A 22039-nucleotide genomic window follows, 5' to 3' on the forward strand; every position below is an offset into this window, starting at 1 on the left:
TGCTTCACCTGGCACTTACCGGTGAAAGGAATAATTTGCTCGTCAACGCAGATGTTTGATGAGCGCGGCAGAGTGAAGCAAGAGTTTCTAATGATGTAAAGAAGCGGACAGACTTTCCATAGCCGATCGGCTTCTTTATCATTGAAGAAAACAGCGTGGTCGTTGACCACCTTGAGGTTCGATCGGATGAGAAAAAACAGATACCTTGTTATTTTGTCGGCTACGGCGGCGACACATGTTCCTTGGCTCCAATACATTCTCGCTCGAGGATAATCCAAAGCGCTTTTGAGCAATGAAGCTCCAAGGAATACCTTCATTTCCCGAGGAGATGAGTTCAGCAACCGTCCTCTGCGCTCGAGGAACGAAACTTCTGTCATTTCGTGGAAAAGCTCAAATTCCTGCTCATCCATGCATCTTAAGTAGTATTGATTTGCACACCAGCCATCTCTTTCGTCAGCCGTAGACGACGGTACATCAGGTAAGTCGGGAAGGACGGATGCGTAGGCTTGCTTCCGAGGCCACCTTTCGCGAGAAACCATGAGTTGATTGGAAACACTGTTATCGCCGTCATCGACATCGGTGTCCAAATCGTAGTGGCAATCCTGCTCCTCTTCATCGGCAATAAACATAACAATTGATATAAAGGGACAGAAGAGGGGTGCAGTAAAACTTTGCAACGAACGACGTCCATGCAGTTTTACTTCGAATTCGGCCGCATTGCACATTTACTTCTGCACCATCCGCGGGATATTCTGAGTCTGACAACTTCAAATCGGAAATGTTCCCATTTGCCGCAATCCTCTAAAGAAGTTGAGGGCAGAGCATCGGCGGCATCTAGAGAGATTTTTTATTTCTGGTTTGCAATAAATAGACCTCTAATTTCAACAGAGAGAAAGAGCCAATCAAAATAATGGGTTCTACCAAATGCATTCACAAAGAGTCAACATTGTCTACACGTGTAACCTGTTGCACATCGAATTTACGAGTGAAATAAAGGAGAAAACAAAAGTTATGGCAGATATAGTGGTGGTGAATGAGACCTTAGTCCGTCATGAGCTCGTAAAACGATATTCAAGAGAATCACAGCATTTTTAAATATATGAAATGGATTTACCTTGGCGGCATCGAAAGAAAACCTCGGGACTGAAAAACGCTATTTTTGTTTGTCAGCAGAGCGCCACCTCACGCCTAAAGTTGCATGAAACAGCAACAGATGGCACCACTAGTCGGTGCCTTAGCTTGGAGAGACTGCTTCGGTTTCGCTAGCCCATTTTGTTTACAGAGCGCTGAAATCTGAATGTGCATTACGTTGGACGCGAGGTCCCAGATATGCAGGGATGCTTTGGAGTAGGTAAAGATAACTCATCGGCCGTGGGTTCGGCGCAGGATATAGGAAACAGCTTCCTTTGTAGCGAGAACTACATTGGCCATGAACTCGCAGTTGCGCCGTGCTCGCAGTCCCTCCGTGGTCATACTGCACCACGTGACCAACCTCGTGACTGGTCACGTGATCAACGCGTGACGAGCCACGTGACCAGCCACGGCGACGCGCTGCCGGCAGCTGCTCCGCACCACGTGACCGACGACGTGACCAACCGTGTGGACGGCGGCGGGAGCCACTGAAACCCCCACACACTCACTGTATAAAAACATCCCTGAGTACAGGCTTGGAATCGAACCATTAGCCTTTGGCGTTCGAGGCGGAGGCGCTGCCACTCCGCCACGACGGCTGTTTGTTTTTATTCATTGCACGGACATAGTGACAAAAAAAAATCTAAGCACGCTTACGGCATAAAAAACCAGGCCACCTTAACCCCGCATGACCCTACCTTCCAAAACATCAAACGTCTGGGAGGCACACACATGCATCCAGAGAGGGGAGCCATTAAGGCGGCTCTTGCAGGGCAGCATATACTCCCCGCACCAAAACGCATTGTTTACGAAACGAAGATCCGGCACGACGGCTCAAGGTTTAATCATGAATAAAGACGCATGTATTGAAAGCGCGCCTTTCATATGTCAACTCTTCTGAAACAGATGTCGCCGCACTTTCGCTACCTATATTCTGGCCTAACAAAGCTAGGCCATCATCAATTTTAATGCCGCGAAGCGCAGGTGTCGTAGCTGTCTTCCTCTGCAGCCGGTATGAAAGGGCATGGCTTAATGAGGGCACATAAATGCCACAGGAAGAGGTTCCTTGATTAGTTGACCCGTCGGTGAAGATATGGGTGTGGTGCGTATACTCCTCGGCTAAGTAGGCCAGAGTAGCTTGCAGCAGCGCTGCCTGTGGCATTCAGCTCTTAGCATTCACATCTGAAATGAACTTCACCTTTAGAGACGAGTGTCCAGGGGGGAAAGTACAGAGGTAGTAGAGTCTGTGGGTGATTAATAGTGGGGAGGAGCAGGGGCTGCACAGCTTGGGTAAATCTAGAGTCGCAGTGAGTTAGTTGGACATGGTGTAGGAAGTGCTTTTTGCCTTGGATGACACGGCGGAGGTGGGTACACACGGTTTCCTGGGTGCCAATCGCATCCAGCGGGAGACAGGCTCCTTTCGCTACTGTTCCTGATGCAGATGAACCTTTTCGAAGGCCAAGCCATGTCCGTAGGCACTTGTTCGACGCGGCTTCGCGAGTACTCATATTTGTTGTAGATAATGTTCTTCAACGTAGGCTTTTTCAAGCAGAACCATTGAATGGCAATTGCTGCCCCAACGTGTTCCCGCCATGAACATGAAAACTTGCGATGCTGCGCTGATCTCGCGAAGTTTTATGTTAAGGTGACCATGAGAGATTACTGTCTACCACAACTCCTAGGAGTCGCCGTGATCATACATAAGGTAGTGAACGTCCACCTAGGAGCAGCGGATATCGGGTCATTTTTCTTGTAAACGCCCTGACAACACTCTTTTCGTGCAAGAGACGAAGACTTCGTAGGGCAAGGTATAGAACGAGATGTACAGTAGCACTCTCTGAAGGCGTTTCTGGGTAATAAAGCGCGAAAGTGGTTCCTTCCAGACACAGTTCTCATCTGCATAAATCGTCATGCGCACTTCTCACGGAAAGATTCTTGTTATGTGTATAAGGGTAATATTGAACCGGAGAGGATTGAGAACAGCTTCTTGAGATACGTCCTTCTCCACCTAGTGAAATGGTGTTTGGTCTTGTGGAGTGCTCATAAAAATTTGTCGTTCGTTTAAGTAGTTTCCAATCCATTTGTTCAGCTTTTCTCCAAGGCCAAGTCTCGTCAAGGCCGTCAAAATTGCATGGTGAAAACCCGGAGTCAAATGCGGCCTTGATGTCAAGGAAATCGGTTATCGGGATGTGCCCAGCATGAAGGCACTCTTCAAGTTATGAGACGAGGGCGATGACTTCATCACTCGCGGACCTGTTTTGATGGAACCCATTCATTTCGTGGGCATTCGGCTTTCGAGGAGCCCGGTGATGCGTTTGCAGATCATGCGCTCCATAAGCTTACTTGCGCAGCTCAGTAGGGCGATGGGCCGGAAGGATGCGTAGTTTGTGACTGCTTAGAAGGTTTCAAAACAGGCGCAATTTTCGCCAGCTTCCATTCTTTGGCGACCTCACCAGTCATCCAGGATGAATTGTTATATGCCAGGAGTCGAAAGCGTGAACTGTGGGGTAGCTTTGCGTTTGCGTCATAGGTCACTTAAATGTGACCAGGATACATGCGCCTGTGTGAGTCCGCGATAGCTGTGTATAGCACTTCAGTTGTGAAAGGTAGGTCCAACGCTGACACTGCCACTTCTGGGATGCCTGATTGAGCATCTTCGGAAAGCGTCTAAGGCCCTGACACCACCGACAGTAGTCGGCAGTATTCTTCTGAGACTCTTTTTAGAGATTTTCTTTCATGCAGAGAATGTGCAGTGAAGGGGTGAAGCTGTTTGAGTGGCGTAAGCACACCTCTAACTATTCCCCAAATTTTCGCTACTGGTTGGCGCACATTCAGCGTAGGACAATAGTGGGGCCATCTTTGCCGACTGAGTTAATCCAGATAGCGCCGAATGTGACGTGTGCCCGCCAGCAGACACGCTCTTCAATGTATTTGGTGCACAAAGCGTTCCTTTCAGCTCGCCTGCGAATAGCGCAGAGCCTTTTAAATACCTCATTATTGAAAGGGACCGCAGCGGTGGCCAAGTGGTTGAGCATCCGTCTCGCATGCGGGAGGCGCGGGGTTCGATTCCTAGTGCCGCGAGTACCCACCGGTGATACAATGGGTACAATGTTTCTCCTGGTCTGGTGCTCGGCTAATTTAGGGTGAAATGCTTGGGAACTGGGTCTTTGACCCCACCTTGAGAAGGCGGAAATACTCTGTTTCATGGTTTGAAAAATTTCAGAGCGGGAAACGGGGACTTCAAGGGTAGAAAACAAAAGACAGCGCTTGTCCTGTGTTTTCTACCCTTGAAGTCCAAGTTTTCCGCGCTGTAATGTTTCAAATATGTATCACCAACTCGCCCGTCTTGATATCGTATTGATTTTTATTTCATGGCGATTTTTGCCATAGATGCCCTTGCGCCACAAAAACCCATAATCGTCATCATTATTTGAAGGTTGCCTATCATTTTAGCAGTCATTCTTGTACTTTTAGGCAATAAGCGATTGTCGATATCAATTCTACATTCAGGGTTGCGGCAGTAATTCCTCTGTTTGCAGCGTCCTTGTTGGCATCCCAGTCTGTAGATTTCATAAGGAATTTTTTGGCGCCGCGTGCACGCGCACAGCTGATACAAGGACTGGGTAATGGTCACTTCTAGGTGTTTCCAAATTGGTGCACGAGGCAAAGTGGCTGGCCACTGAATTTGAGCACGAAGGTTACATCAATACTGCTGGCAGTCGCCAGGCCTCGGAAGTAGGTTATGCTTCACTGGGTCCCTGAGTAATGTGGCATTGCTTCTAACGAGAAGGTTGACTTTTTAGCAAAGTCCGCCCTTGGTGGGCCTAATGTCCCGTTCTTTGCAATTATTGTCTACTCGACTATAACACGCATTCAACGAATCCAGCGCCTCCACTGTTTCAGCCATGAGCCTCTCCTTGCTGCAGGGAATTTTCAACACCTGGATTTCCTTGGTTTGTGCGAATGCATACTTGAAGGCAATGTAAGGTCTCCAATACCCTCTTGCGCTGCAGAATACCGCGACTAAATCCTTATTTACGTCGATCGAGAATATCTATGACCAACCTGTTGGAGTTCTGTGGCGAAATTGATGATGACGATGTCCTCAGGCTTAATGGCACATACCCACGGCGGGGGATTGGCCAGAGTGCATTGCTGATGGCGAAATTGAGTCGAGAGGTCACTTTTCCCCTTCTGCCGGCGATTTGCTTCTGTCCGTAGAATTTGATGATGATGGTGATGATGATGACCTTATGGTTCATGATACACACACCCAAGGTGGGGGATTGGTCAGTGTGCATTGCTGATTAAAACGCACTCATGGGCAAGGAGTGGAGTATTTGGATAATTTTGTGACCTACACTCGAATTTGGATAACTTATTTGGACATCCCCTTGTTCGACTAGGGTTTCGTCTATCTCCTCCGATTCTCTTCTTCATCGTGGCAAGCGGCAAGGTATATGCCGTGAAACCAGTGTGCGATCACATTCACGACTATATAAATAAATCAGGTCGATTCCTGTGCTACAATAAAAATTCACTGCTTTTTCTTTTCAGTTTTTCATTTTTTATTTTTGTACAAATTATAGTCTAAAACACAAAGTTATCCAAATACTTCACTCGTTGTTCATTAGTGCGTTTGTTTCTGCAAATCACCCTGGCCAACCCCCGCCGTGGGTATGGGCCATTAAGCCTGAGGACATCATCATCACCATGACTCCTATTTAGTAAAATTCGCCTTCTCCGGGAGCTCTGACGACGCACTGAGGTAGATGTCCTAGTGGCAAAAAAATGTAACATTCAGCCCTCTACCTGGTTCAATTTTCATTGGCTTATCTAGAGTAAACCTGGCGCTATCGTCATTTCAACGCCACCTGTTTCCTTGATGGGTAGTCAGCAAAGAGCGACTGATGTGATCAAACCGTCGAGGCCTTCTTTAACTTGTTTCTTATTCTCTCGATTGCATAATATGTGGAAGTGAGTTGTAGGTAAAGATAATGCGTTTTTATTCCGCCCTTTTTGCTAATTTGTATGCACTTTATAGCGTGCAAGTTGACACTAAAGGCTGTTGAGAGTAATGTTAAAATTATTACATTTTGTCCGGAGGGGGGGACGGGGGGGGGGAGGGGCTAAGCTTCCCTTCGTGACATGACAGATGACGTGCGAGATTGAATGGCGTGGTGATTCTGCAGGTTATGTGCGCGAAATCATGTGCGCGCAACGGTGAGTCACAGTCTGCGGTGCTGGTGGGGCAGTGGCGAAAAGTTGTGCACTCTGTGCAGCTTTTAGCAGTTTTCTTTTAGTTGGCAATAAGAACAGTCAATTATGGTATCTTTATTTATTTATTTCTTTATCAATAATTTTGACAGGAGGCCGTTAGAGGGAATTTAAAAGAAACGATATACAGGATAGCAGTGGTGCCCCAGCCAAAAACGGACAAAACAAGTAAACGATCATAAGTCACAATGCTTGGCGAGAAAAAGCAACAAAATAGATTAGGGTGTCATCAAACTTGCCACAGCCGTAGATGAAACATGTATTACATCTAGCAACATAGGTTTTTATTTGGACAAATTATGTTTATAATAGCGCTATGTATTTCGAGCCGAAGTATAAATTTTAGTTAGCCTGGTTTCAAATTAATTTGCAGGGTCTAATGATAGTATGCCGCGTGGTTGCGAGCTCCACTCCTCTACTGTTCTGTGTTAAAGAGAGTTCTTAATGCATCTATCCGTGCTAATATAGACTGAATTTGGTCCTGGTGGCCGCCTGTGGCTATTCAAGACCAATGCTATTTTATGTAATTATGTGTGGTAAAATTAAACCAATTAGTGTGAAATCAATATTCAAATCAATCAATACTTATGCATTCTGAAGGTGGGAGTAGGTTGTGTTTCTTTAGCATTTTAGTTGCGGAGTCGGCTGCACGATATTTTGACAAGAGGAACTTTGTGCTCTTTGAATTTTTTAAATTTTATCAGATTTTTTAAACACATCCCACACGACGCTCGCGTATTTTAATGTGGGACGCGCAAGCGTTAAACAAGCAGCTAATTTAGTGTGTTAAGGAGCATTTTTTTTAATTTTCGCCTGAGATACCAGAGCCTTTTTTCAGCTGAGGAGCACATATTGTTTATGTGTTTTCCAGTTGAGGTCAATGGATATGGTAATTCTGAGGTACTGAAAATGATTTACACGGTTTATGGTGCTGCGATCTGTCTCGTATAAGAAGGAGTGTATGCTTTTTAACTTATTGGTCGCCGCTGTAATAATATTCTTAGTGTAGTTTATTTTCATTTTGCACGTACCGCACGGGCTGCAAATGGTTTTTAATGCTGAATATAATGCGATTTGATCCTTGCTGCCGGCTGCTGTGGAGTAAATAAAGCATTGTTTGGCAAAAATTTGGACTTAGATATTGCAGTTATTCTTGTTTGCAATGCCGTTTGTATTACTGAGTAAGAGGGCGGGGCCTAGCAGAGATCAATGATTGCTTCCTGAAATTAAAGGTAAAATTCCATATTTCGTAACATTTACTTCCAAGGATTCTGTTCTTAATAAATGTGATTTAATCCATTTATTAGTGCTAATGTTACCGCCAAGACAAAGTAGTTATCAATATGTTCTGGGTGTGGAACGCAGTCGAGCACTTTTGACAGATCAACGCAAACGGCATCTAACTGTCCTTTCTCATTAAGTACGTTAGCGAAATCATGTATCATTTCGGTGACTTGCGTAACTGTTAACGATTTTTGTCTAAAGCTTTGTTTCTTAGGAACAAATATTTTAGCATTTTCAAAATAATTAAACAAGCTTTTTTCATATTACATCAACAATAACCTTGCAGCATGTGGAAGTTTTTGAAATAGGTCTATAATTTTTTATGTTGTGCCTGTAACCTCATTCATGTATTGGAACAACTCGCAGTTAGCAATCAGATGGCAATTTGTGCTCCTGTATAGACGCTTTAAAGAGTGTATAATTAAATTTAAATACCCGTTATGCATATCTGTTTAAAATGCATTCGGGATGCCATCAGGGCTACTCGATTTTTTTTGTATGTACGCTAAGCAGTAGAGCAAATATTCCATCCTCCCCGAAAACAATTTCAGGCATAATCATCATCATTTCGATGCACCTCCCGTCAAGGTCATTGAATTAAGTCCTCCGTGCGGCGAGCACAGAATGGCAATATTCATTGTATCTTTCAGCAATTTCTCTTCCGTCGTTACATATAGTGTAAATAAACACTGGCATACTCTATTTCTTTGTGCAACTCGCCAAATGACGCCAAAAACGCTGTGGTGAATCTTTCATAAATTTATGTAATGTTTGCGAGTAAAAGTGTTTTTTGTTTCTGTCAGAAGCTTATGCTTAAGGCTATAGAAAATCTGCGAAATCTCCTTTTTGTTCTGTTTTTATTCCTACTTTTGCGCCTTATTTTTCTTTTAAGTTGAACTGTTTCGCGGTTAATTCATGGATTCTGTTTTCTTACTAAGTTCATTCACTGTGGCATGAACTTATCAAGGCTAGTTGACTGTATTATTAAATATATCCCGCCAGACGTTGATGTCCGCCACCCCATCGAACAAATACAATGACATCTTAAGATAGTCCAAATGCTAACATCATCTGCATTACAATAATCTTTTATGCAGATAGTTGGTCGCTTCGAATTATTTGTAGGCAGGACTTCTATTATGCACAGCAAAACCAGTTTAGGATGGGAAGGTCCGCCATTGACCGAGACGCTGCAATCTGTTACATTCCTTGAAATGAACACAAGTTCAAGTAACGATTCCGATGTAAAGTGATTCACACGGCTTATGATCTCTTTTATCAACAAGGACCGCTGTTGAAACATGGAAAAGGTGCTAAACACAAATATCAATGAAAAATAATATCGGAAATCCGCCACCATGAAATAGGCGGCTTGCATTCATAATAACCTAGTATACTACATACACGAATTTAGCTTACTGTGCCCAATCGTGATGTGATGGTCATCAGTGCGTTTGCAAACAGTATTTGACACACACACGCTCGTTGCATGATTAAGATCATAAACTTGACTTCCAGCCAGACGGCTATTTGGCTTGCGACTACACAGTGCCAAACGCCACGCTCCCCAACACCAAACTGTAAAGTCTATCACTGGCACAAAAGACATCCTATGTCACACACCCGATCAAAAGCGTGTCTTAGGCTTGAGCTGCGTCTCTGGGAAGCGACGCATTGGATTTTGGGGCCCGACGTCGCTTGCAGTGATGCAGCTTGGTGTTACGCTTGTTTTAGAGCCTCTCATTGACGGTATCCTTAGATTAATCACTACGAAGGCCGGACGGGAACAGATGCACCTCCCCGACAAACGCCGCACAGTAAAGAAGACATGTACACAAAAGGCTCATTAGAAAGTAGTTAGTCGCTTTCTGTGCGTGTCTTCTTTACTACGCGGTGCTTATTTTCCTGCTGCAGTTTCCTTACATCCTGAGCCACAAACTGGCTTAGAAATAAATCCTTTCCTATAAGGTGACCTGTGGGTCCTTGTTCGAGTCAGCAAGGTGATGAATGTTACCTCTACCAGTGTTCGATAGATTAGGGGCTCTGGGCCACTTGTCTCCTTCCTGAATATTCCTAACCAGAACTGACTGACTGACTTTGAATTGTATAGTTTTGTCATCTTGAGCGGACTGTTTGTTTAAGCTGAAGCCGGGCAACTTTAGCTTCCACGTATGGTTTCATAACATACAGATTTGTAGGTAGACATCTTCAACACATTAGCACCGCTCGAGATTCTGCTGTAGTTGTATGTGGAGTATTATGATAGGAAAACAGAAATTAATTCTGCATAGATTCCAATAAAACCCCTTTGCGTAAAGCTACATTCAGAGTTTTTAATGAACCATTCTGCTAACCCATTACTACCATGGTGGTAAGGTGCTGTCAGCAGATGTCTAACGCCCATGGTTCTTAAAAAATTTAATTCTTTTGAGCGCCTAGTTAACCTTTCTGCCTTTCCGTTTGTCTGTCTCTCTCTCTCTCTCTCCCATTCTTTCTGCGTGAACTGAACACTATTGCTTGAAACTAATGGTTCAGTGGTTTGAGAATCTACCTCGCATGCGGGAGGTGCAGGAATCAATCCCTAGTGTTGCCAGGTACCCACCGGTGACACACTGGGTACAAGCGTTTACCCTTCCTAGTGCTAGGCTTTTGAATCGAAAGCTTCACGGGGGCTAGCTGCGGCGCCTTTCGCGTACGCCGGAGTTTGACCTTCAGCCAAGCGACAGCTGTTCCGCCGCGCGCCGTCGTCGTCTCCGCGGAGGGCCGCGCGTGAAGACATCTCCTAGCTAAGCGTCTCACTGCGCATGCACGGTGATCTTCAGCTGCTGCGCTGAAGCGGAAGATATTGTTACGTGGCAGCCAGCCGAAGAAAGAGACGCGATGACCGATGGCAATGAGGTGCTTTAATGCCCACTGGCCTAACGCGTACGCTCCTGCCCGCGCCACTGCACAGTTCGTCGTCGTCGGTGACAAAGAGACGCATGAAGGGGTTACGGGCTTAAGAGGATTGTTGGACAGGAACGAGAAAGGGGTGAGGTGCTGGCCGCCACGATAATTGAGATGGCTGAATGATTCCTGGACCATGAAGCCTCCGGGCCGCAGGTCGCCAGGGGCCGACGGTCGCAGCACAGGTGCAGCACTAGAGAAGCCGATTGCAATGGAAAGGATTGTGAAAACTGCAGTAAAATCAGTACAAAACAAACAATCCTTCATTTCGCAGGAGACTGTACAAAATGGAATTCCATATAGCAAAGTAACCTAGCCTCACTCACTGTCAGGACAATCACCATCCCAGCACAATCCTCATTGCTCTTCTTTTGGCAACGCGCACTAGGTGGTAGCGTTCTAGAGTGTGCCATACAAATTGTTTCGATTAAAAAGCATTTGCTGATAGACTTCATTGCAGCCATCATAACTTCTACTAATGTGTGGATGCTTGTGGCACAGCATGGTGTATGAAATCCTCATCTTCAGCAGTCACACAGTAAACCTGTCATACATGTGTCGACACTGGCATCTTGCATGTGCTGGGGGTGCGTGGCATTCCTCTTTGAAACTCTCAGCTGTTCCACAGCTCCAGCTGCCAGCTCTAAAGTTGTAAAGTCATAGGGCCGAGCAGCGTGACAGAAGAGGTGGTATCACAAAATCAAACCGAATTATTTAATTACACAAATAGTTTTGCATTGATGAACACCGCACAAAAAGTGCTTGCCTTGGTTTCGATGACTGTTGGTTTCTTTCATTGGTAAGTCATAATCAGCCCCTCATTTTCTTCACTTAATTGCTAAGCAGCTTCAGAAGAGGTACTAGCAATCTTGATGCCACAGATAGCATAAGAGAGTTATCTCACAGCTTCTGCCCTCGTCACTCAATCACATTCCTACGTGACACTCTTAGTAACCGCCATGGATGAGGGTGGCACTGATGAACATTCTCAAGGTTAGGTTACATGCAACATAAAATCCACCTATAGCAGAAAACTGGGCAGCCGCTACTATAGCTAAGTTGGTAGAGCATAGGGCGCAAATTTGGAGGTTGAGGGTTCAGACTCACCTACAGCATGTGGTTCTTTTTTTTCTTTTGCTTTCTGATTCATGACATAAATACACTAATATTTTCCATTGATGAACAACAAGAAAAATTAGAAACATTCCACTATGCTTGCCTTGGTTTCGATGACTGTTGGCTTCCTTAATTTGAAAGTTGCAACTTGCCATGCGGAATCAGTGAAACACTTCACTCAATAAAGACAGATTCTTCAGAAGGCCTGCACAGCTACTGGGTGCAGCGAGTTTTAGTGTCGCCCAATATGTGCTCTTACCAGCCACGGCAGTAACATTCGTTCCTGTTCACTCTTCCAACATTTACACGGGCACCTGCCACTTGCTTTTTGAGCCGGATGTGAAAAACGCTGCGAAAGAATGTTCTCGTGCCACGGGCCGTTCTTGCCGTAGATGATGGTTACGCACAAGTGTGGACAATGAATGCCTGATCAGAACCTGGTTTCATACCGTTGGGGCTTAAACTCTCTTGATTTGATACTTATGACACTCTTACTATCTGATTCATGTCTAAGTGCGAGCATTCCAGTCGAGCCACAGACTTCGCCGTCAATATCGATCGCATGAATAACAAGTCACTTTTGTCGTCCGAACAGCTTGCATTAGAGACTGTTCTTAGCCAGTATGCGTCAGTGTGATTATGTTCAGCCAGCCACTTCCTCTCCCCTACCAATTTATGGCATGCAACACTAGATTAACACTAGTACCGCTCTGCCCATCAGACAGAAGCCTTGTTGCGTGTCCCAGGCCGAATTGACTAGGCGAATGGCCGAATGGATTCACATAGCCTCCCACAAACGCTGTCATCACCATGCTGTCTAAATTGCTTGAGGACAACCTTCAACTGACCTGGGGCGAAATGCTAAGCCGCGCTATAGTGCAGTGAGATGATGACGGACTCGATTGGCGCAAAAATTAGCTATGGTGCTCGCCGCTGACCCTTCAGTGACGTTCCCGATCCCCGCTTTGGCTTTGTAAATAAACGCTTTGCTGTCCTCGCAGCTTTGTATGAATATAATAGTTCAGCAACATTTGCCTGTGCTGCATGTGGCGAACCTTGGCACCATGAACAAAAAGTTTCAATGCTGCCACGAAATTGTTGTTATGCGACTGTTGCATTTCTGTTGTTTAGATTTTCTCTCAGTAACTTCAGAATGTTGCAAAAGAAATCAGTGTTCACAATGCTGCCAGGAAGAACACACAGTGACAATCAGATGATTTAACTTGCAAAGAATGACGTTGAAGCTAACTGTACAGACACTGGTAACATGATTAACTTTCAGCATTGTAAAAGCATGGAACTGAACATTGATTTTGCTATGCTGAAAAAAATGGTGACTCTTGTTTTTCTCTCGTCAACAGGAGATACCGCTACTCAGCTACTCCCAGCTTGCACACTGGCGTTGGGAACGCCTGGGCACACATCACAGGAAGGCCCTTCCTGCTTGTGCTGTACACCAAATAAGAGAGAGGTTTAAATCCGAAGGTTACACTGGTTTCCAATAAGCGCAAGGGTTGAAGAAGTTTGTTCAGTAATGCTTGTGAAGTTGCAGTCATCCCTTGTTAACATGGACACCCTGCTATAAGGACAATTTTCAAGGACTGCATCTCTTCCCATTTTATTCTGCCTTGGTAATATAGAAACTCTGCCTGGATTATGGACAGCTCATTTGGGAACCAAAAGCAAAAATAGATGCATTTTGTCTCAATTTTGTGCACATTGCTTTGGTCCTCAAGGACCATGCTTATTGGCTATAATGCGCAGTTGAAAATTGGTTGTTGGGGAAAAGAAATGTCGCAGTATCTGTCTCACGTCTCGGCGTACACCTGAACCGCGCAGCAAGGGAAGGGTTATAGGAGGGACTGAGAGAAGAAAGACAGAAAGAGGTGCCGTAGTTACGGGCTCCAGAATAATTTGGACCACCTGGGGATCTTTAACGAGCACTGACATCGCACAGCCCACGGGCGAGTTTTGCGTTTCGTGTCCATCGAAACGCAGCCGCCGCGGCCAGGTTCGAACAAGGGTACCCCGGCTCAGTAGCAGAGTTTTGACCTTCATTCGTTATTTTTGAGCACACACATTATAAATAATTTTTCTGGAAACAAAAGTGTGCATATTAACACACATCGCTGTACTATGCAATTCAACAAGTGCTGAAGACGGGAGTGCACCTTTGGGACAAGCGAATTCAAAGTGTGAAAACTTTCGCTGCAGATGAGAGCATTTAAAAGAAGTAGTACCCCTTAGGTGTTCATTATTTTTGTGAAAGTTTTGATTTTAAAAATTCTGTATTTGTATTCGTCCATTTCTGAAGAATATGTTTATAAAGTTTCATCTGCATCCACTTTGTTATCATGGTATTGTTTTCAATGTGCTGATGTTGCATACAAGACATAGGCAGGGACAGATTGATTGCATTTTCGCACTCTATCTCAATCTATGGTTTTGAGAGATGGATAGTTTTTCTTTTTTTGTCTGAGTGTGTTACGACTGACACTTCATCCTCCGCCATGCTTTATGGCAGACGTCATGGCATCACAGCACTTGCAGTCGGGGAAAAAGAGAGGACACAAACAGCTGCGCAGTTTTGCATGTCTCCTCTGTGTCCTCGTATGCAAGCGTTGTGAATCCACGATGTCTGATCAAAGACAACTAGTCCAGCAACACACCCTGCATAAATTCATGGTAGAGGATGAGCATGTGATCAACATATAAATTTTTTGGAAGTAATGAGCCTAACCTTCAACACCGATTTGGCAATTTTATGGAATACGCACCTGTACTAGACAGTGGTGCTCCCCATGCTACTGGAAAAACTAGACCTTCTTGCTGCCACGAGTTCATTCTAAGAGCGCCTCGGGAAAGAGTGACTCATGGGGGGTGAGGCAATCGAAAGTTTTGCAGCAAAACCTACCTTGAAAGACGACCACTGTTCGCAGTAATGGACTTTCTCTTTCAGAAGCTGGCCAGCATAATCTGGAAAACAACAAGCGTGCATATAATAATATCAGGATTATTAATGCCAACATTCCTGACACTAACCAGTTACACAAAAAGAGCGTACTAAAGAGGGTATAGAACGAACTCCTTTGTTCATGCCCATACACATCCATATTTTAGGTTTTCATGGAAACACCTACAATAGAACTTGGTGGCTGAAATTGAATACAGCCTTTGTCCATAACGTTCCTAGACCGAGTTCATTAAAAAAATTCGTTTAACATTGAAATCATTTGTGCAGCACGCCTTCGAAAGAGTATCCCTTGCAGTCTGTACACATCTTCCAACGGTTCTTGAGATCTTGGAAACAGTTGGAAAACGCCTCCTTTGGCAGGGCAGTCAGCTCCTTTGCCGTGGCGTCTTGAATGGCCTCCACGCTCCCCATCCAGCGACATTTTACGCCTCTCTTCATACGAGGAAACAGTAACAAATCGCATGGGGAGAGCTCAGGCGATTATGGCGGATGGGGAAGTACAGTAATGCTGTGCTTGGCAAAAAATTTTTTCACGCTGAGAGCAGTGTGCGGCCTTGCGTCCTCGTCGAAAAGGCTCCATTGTCCAGATGCCCATAAGTCAGGGCGACGGCGTCGCAGTGCATCACGGCTGTGTTGGAGCACGCGAATATAAAATTCCCGATTCACCGCCTGGCCTTTGTGGGACGACCTTATGGTGTATGCCACCTCTGGCATCAAAAAAAGAACTATCAGCATCGCCTTTGTTATGGTCGTCTGTCGCCGCACCTTTCTCGACGCCGGAGAGCGTGTGGGTCGCCATTCGGCGCCCTGCCTCTTTGTTCGAGGATCGTATTGAAAGCACCATATTTCGTCTTCAGTGATGATGCTGTCGACTAATGCAGCATCCTTCTCTGCGTCAGAGAGCAAATCAGCGCTCACTGATGATGCCCACGTGTCCTTCTGGTCCTGTGTGAGGGAGTGCGGTACAAGTCTGGTATTCAGCTTTCATTTCGCTAAGTTCTCACGCAAAATTTGGTGACATGTTGTCTTAATAATGTCGAGAGCATCTCATAGCATGCGGACTGTAATGGTTCTGTCTTGCTGTACGATTTCCCTGATCTGAGCCACGTTGTTTTCAGTCCGTGAGGCTGACGGGCGCCCCTGCCTTGTGTCGTCTTCCACCAACGTTCTCCCCAAAACGAACCTCTTGAGCCACTCAAGAACTTGCGCCCGCGAAAATGTCTACTTGCTGTAAGCGTCACGAAGGAGCTCATACGTCTATGTGGCTGCCTTGCCAAGCTTCACACAGAATGTTATGTTTACACTCTGTTCGAGGTGGGCGACCATCTTTCCAGATTCACTCACAGTAGAATGAACTGTCGACCAGTGAAAACGTATTTTTCTACATGTAAATTGCTGAGGTTAGCCCAAAAAGATGGGTCATACACAACATTTCTTTTGGGGAATCATTTCTAGAGCAGAAAAAAAATTCGTCTCGATAATTTACAGACAAAGGTTTTATTTTGATTGATAGGTTGAATATGCCACCAAAATGCTGGCCAAGCCATCATTCTAAATACAAAATTTAGAGTTAGATGCTGGTACACGTGTGAAAGATTGCAGTAAAATTTTAATTTATATACGTAAAGCGAGGCCTGTAAGGTACTCCATATAGCACCATGGCCAATGGCCATTTTCAAGTTTGGTGTCAATGAGGCTTGTCTGGTCCCAGGCTGCATCCACGGATGATATTGTATTGCACTGACACAACCAGGCGGCTTAGAGCGGTCATGACCTTATATGCTGGATATCCTGAGGCACGCTGTGCTTGATAATATGCTTTCGCAATGGTTTGGAGTATATAGACTGAAAAATTAAACAAAATAATTTATCGACGATATTAGAAGTTACACTTCAATCATTTTTGTTTTTCTTTTCTTAGCGCAATTTTTGTTTTGTATCTCTTTGAGGTCTTTTACCTTAAAGAGTTTACAAAAAATTATTTTTGTAATGCTAAGTGAACAGCTTACCATATGTAGGCTCCGCTTTCACGGGACAAGCAACAGCTGTCCCCTTCCTTGCTTTTGGGTGCTTTATTTTACATCGGGACAGTCCTTCAGCTGTGGTGGCCTGTCCTTTGCTGGCATTCTCACTGAAATGGAGTATTGCCAGTTGTGTTCTGAAAAACCAGACAAATATTTCGAGCGGGTCATAGGGTCTAAATTTTCGCATAATATTCACTATTTACTTTGCACGCATGCCCTCAGGTGAGAAGCATACAGGCTTTGGTGCAAAGCCTATCAGTAAACTGTGGAAAGCCTCCAAGCTGAAGGTATGTGTGCAAGGAGCCAGTTGCCTAATGTCTTTCAGGAGACGAGGTGAGTTCCCAACCTCTACAATCTTGTTTGCGTTTGTCCCTGCATTGACAACTCAATTTCCTAGAAAAGCTTTCTTAGAAAAAAAGCCTTCTTCATCTTTTTAGGCGGGCTTAAGTTCCAAAACTATGAATAAACTGCTTTTATATTCACTGACAACAACAAATAGTTCTTTGGGAAAGGTTCAAAACTAGCTGGTTTGGTTTGGTTTAAGGGGGATTAACGTCCCAAAGCGATTCAGACTATAAGGGACGCCGTAGTGAAGAAATTTCGACCACCTGGGGTTCTTTAACGTGTACTTAATTCGCACAGCACACGGGCCTCTAGAATTTCGCTACCATCGAAATTCCACCGCCGCAGCCGGGATCAAACCCGCGTCTTTCGGGTCAGTAGCCGAGTGCCATAACCACTAAGCCACCGCGGCGGCTCTAGCCGGATGCCAGCAACTTGGCTGTTTCACAAAGCATGTCGCAAACCGAGCTTCATCACAAGAACATGATTCTAATGTGGAAAGCAAATAAACATTTAGGAAACAAATTTAGGGTTCTGCAAAAAGCATATCGTGCTTTCAAATAGTTGCATTACACACCAGGAACTAGCCATTCTCTCTCTCCATGGTCATCGTGTGCACAATGCGTGCTGAGCCCAGGATGTCCCGTATGCATATTTGCAACGTGCTGCTCCATGCTTTTCCACATGTCGGTCAGTAGCTCTGCGTTGCGATCGCTGAGGGCTGCACACCAATATAGGTGATTACTGGCTGGCTGAATCCATATTTCCAGTACACTGCATCCAGCTCGTTTTGCATGGACAGCCAGCTTCTTCATGATGCCCGGAATGGAGGTGTAATAATTAATGAAGATTAATCCTTCATTCATTATATGTTTGTGTGGCTCTTGAGCTTCCACCTCAAAACACCCGTCTTCCCTCCTCTCGCCTCCAGAACTCAAAGAATCTGGTTTCACACCACAGTGCTTATCCGCAACCTGTGCATGCATGGCTGGCCTTTCCCTCATAATCATTAACATAAAAAACAACCAAAAAGGACAGCAAACAGATAAAGCTTTCCCCCATCTGTCTGCCACTTCAAATTCAGGAACTTCTCTCACTGCTTCACTATATTTACTACAATTTGACTGTCTGCCCCGCTTTTCTTTCATAAAGTCTGCTTGGAACAATGAAATTCAGTATAAAATTTCGCCGCATTCTACAAAACATCACGCAGGAAGCAGTCGTATTTGCGAAGCGTGGCAATGAGTGTCAGGTATGTTCATTCGGTGTTACCTTTCGAGATATGCCAATTATCAAAGTAGTGCCGCATGGTGGGCTCCTGCGTCCGCTTGTACTTAGTGACTTGGCCGTGCCGGTCAGTTGTCTCTGACATCACCTTGAGCCCCCGCTCCTTCATCATGTTGAGGCTCTTCACAGATGTGAACTTCTCTATGGAGTTGCTTGATTTTACACCTGCACAGTTTTGTCGGGAAAAAAAGCTAAGTTACATCACAAAGGCACTTTATTGAAAAGCTGTGACCTACCTCCCGGCTTGCACTTGCTCGAAGTGAAGAATGTTTTTGAGCTGGGCAACGTGCAGAAAGTAGATTAAAAATTTTCCACAAAATGCTGGAGAATCGCCGCGTCTATCTCCAGCCAAGTCCACAGCACAACCTTCCAACTGGCGAAACAACTCCGCCTGTTGTTGGTCCAGATCTGGTACTACAATGGTGCAGTTTTTAAACATCACATCGAACGCAGAACACTATTACGCTGCTTCTTTGCTTCTGTCCTTGACCGCTACCGTGAAACGATTTCGAGAACCTCTTTTCAGAACTCTTCCTTATTTAAGATATGAGGGTTAAGAAACAATGCAATTCGTAACCAGAAGCCATTGATGCGTAATACAGAGTTGAATAAAATCGGACATACAGAAATGTCTTAACAGTACTGTAGGCATGCGTGGACAACTTTAATTGCTCCACTTGCTTTGCAGCAGATGTTGCTAACAGCGTTGCTCTTTTATTTTGATTATTGTGCTCATCTGGTTCTACCTACGTTCCGCATGTGCACTTTCGACTTCAGGACTTGTCACTGTAATGACGGTGTTTGCCGCATCATTCACTGGAGAGTTGAGGAGAAAAGGCGTCTGGAATTTTCTACCCTTTTTTTCTTCAAAAGTGAGTACAGTGGATCAAAAATGAATAGCTGTTGCTGCGTCTTTTGAAAAATCAAGCTGCTTTGAGGTCACTCTGTCAGAAAATAATTTCATGAATCTTTCATATAAATCCGCCATCAAAATAGTATGGGACATGTGTAATCGAAAAAAGTTTATTGCAGCTCTGTCTCGTGAGGCAGCAGTGTCATATTGCTGCCAGGGTATATGGCATACTTGCCCCCACATACTGTGAAACATTACAGGCGACTGAATTACGCGACAGAACCGCAAAAGTTTTCTTTCCACATACACGTGTCCCGTACACTTTTGATCGCGATAGTATGTGGATCCTCCAGAACACATGCCTCGCAGACCAGATATTACATCACCACATACAGATAGAACCTTGTGTCTTTTAAAAAGAGGGGCTTTTTGATACTGACAGGGACATGGGAAGACCCAGGATCATCACCCGGGAGAGGGATCAGCCCATGAGAGGTCATTCGATATCATTAAAAGCAAAGTAGAGTGACCAATTTTCGCAGTGCTTTCACCCAAAATGATGACTTACTGGAATGACTTACTGCTTGAACTGAAGTAACTAATTGTGGTATATTAGTTCAGCAATTCTTTATTTTGCAACACACAACATTTCTCCTACCTTGTCGTTCGCAGGAAGCAGGTAGCCTCGCTTGTAGTTGTAAAATGTTCGTGACGTGAACACCTGCACGTTCACATAGTTGAACACCCAGAGCACTCAGGTGGGACTGGTGCCAGCGACAAACATAGCTGCTGACATGAGCACGTTGCCTGCCGCTTTTCCGTTGATCAAGGGCTAGCTTGTCTATATGAAGAAGTGGTCGTTTGCACACAGTGTCTGTATTTGCAGCCAAGTCGCAGACACACGAATAACAGTTTTGCAAGTGGCAAAGCACTTGCGGTACACTTGAAATAGTTCCTTCAGGCAACTTTCAAATATGATAAATTTTCTATAATCCTGTGGAAGGACTTCCTCAGTGCTGGAGTCAACTCAACAACAATGTAAAGTGAGTTGCAATGGTTAAAGTGTCATGTGATGCTGCCGAGATACCTGGAAGCTAGAATTTACCAGCAATAAAGAGCAGTAAATGTAATGGTTGCCCACAACGACTCTGCGTCTTCTGTGTTGTTTGCAAAGCTCGCAAGATTTAATGTCTCATTGATGCTGCATGAGCAGCTGCTTGTGCCATTGAATATTGCGAAAGCATTTCAGTGGATTAAGAGCTGCTTTATGAATATTCATAGGGTGCGTAGTTGGCCATCTTGAGAGAGGACGTGTGCACCACCACAATGCAATTATGCGAGCGCAGACAGTACGATACTCATACCTGCCCCTGCCCAAGAAAGGGGAGGACATCCTTATGTGCTCTTCTATCTACTAAATGACTGATCTGAATTTTAGTCACGCCATCATAATGAAACGGAATTCAGGGCACATGCTAAAGGGGTACGTATTAAATTGTAATTATTACCCCAGGAAAGTCTCGTTAAATGACGGAAAAAACTCCGAGCTTTGCAGAGTGTAATTCTCCTCTTCACAGTCTGAGGCGTCGGATTCTATGGGACTGGATGACTGTCGTGGAGCGAATGAGATGGGAGACGGTGCTCGACCATCGGCTAGTATTGAGGGGACTGTTTGGGAGAGAGAGGTTGGTAGAGAAGAAGAAACAGGTGTTGCTGTGGGGTTGGAGCAGCGCTTTTATTGGTGCAAGCTTCACAGTGCGTGCTGGTGGTCTACCGGGCAACTGTTTGCACGTGCATATTCTTTTTCAGGGAAATGTGGAGGTTCACCTGTGTATCTGAATGTAGATGAAGAAAATGAAGCTTATGCAATGCCATGAGCTCTTTGTTTACACAACGTTAATATCGCATAGTTATGGACGCCTCATTATCAACTAATACGCATGTGACTGCCAAACTTGATATCGCCTATGCTGTCCCTACCTGCATGTGAAATACATGACGGCCTCCTTCGGAGGCACAAAAATGGTTTTATACATTATCCCAGTACTTCCCCAGATTGGAACTAACACAACACGAATGCCTCCTCCAGAATTTGTCAAGAATTTAGTGGTACCCGTGAATAATGAATGCATCTACCATTGTTCCTTCCCTCTTCCTAAACCACGTCAAAATTATTGCGACACAATTTATTCTTGTGGAATGTGGGTAGAACACGAACGCGCCACTGCTGCAAGGAAAATCTTACATTGTGTTCATACATCACGGCCGTCTGTCTGGCAGGCAACAGTGAAGGTATTTCTTGGCGTCTGTGTTCACCTGTCAACCATTTCAGGCGAAGTTTGCGCCTCTTCGGCTGTCAAAACGACTTGCACATCCTTTGGTTCGGGTAGTTTCTAAAAAAGAAAAAGCTGTTAGCAACCGAAAGAAAAGAGAATAAATTGTAATAAAGTTGATCATTTTCATCTCACGAACTTACCTCGGACCTTCTTCGCTTTTTTGGCGGTGCGCCGGGTGAGAGGTTTTGCGTCGGTATGGCGTCTCGCTTGAGGCGAGCGTTCTTCAAATCCGTACCGAGGCTTCGAAGGACATCCAGGCTTGTTTCGCAGTCGCCCGGTAGAAAGTGCTCGTTGCACACAAACCCGGTCTGACTGCCCATGACGCGGTTAATTGTTCGAAGCCACACGGTTCTTCGCTGCGGGTCTCCGGGCAACTTGTGGAATCTAACATTGCTTCCATTCTGGTAAGTAGTGCGGCACTGTCTCACAAAGCACACAATTAGCATGGCGTGCACTAAAACGCTGATAA

Source organism: Amblyomma americanum, chromosome 2, assembly GCF_052857255.1.
Source record: "Amblyomma americanum isolate KBUSLIRL-KWMA chromosome 2, ASM5285725v1, whole genome shotgun sequence".
In the NCBI taxonomy this organism is placed as follows: Eukaryota; Metazoa; Arthropoda; class Arachnida; order Ixodida; family Ixodidae; genus Amblyomma; species Amblyomma americanum.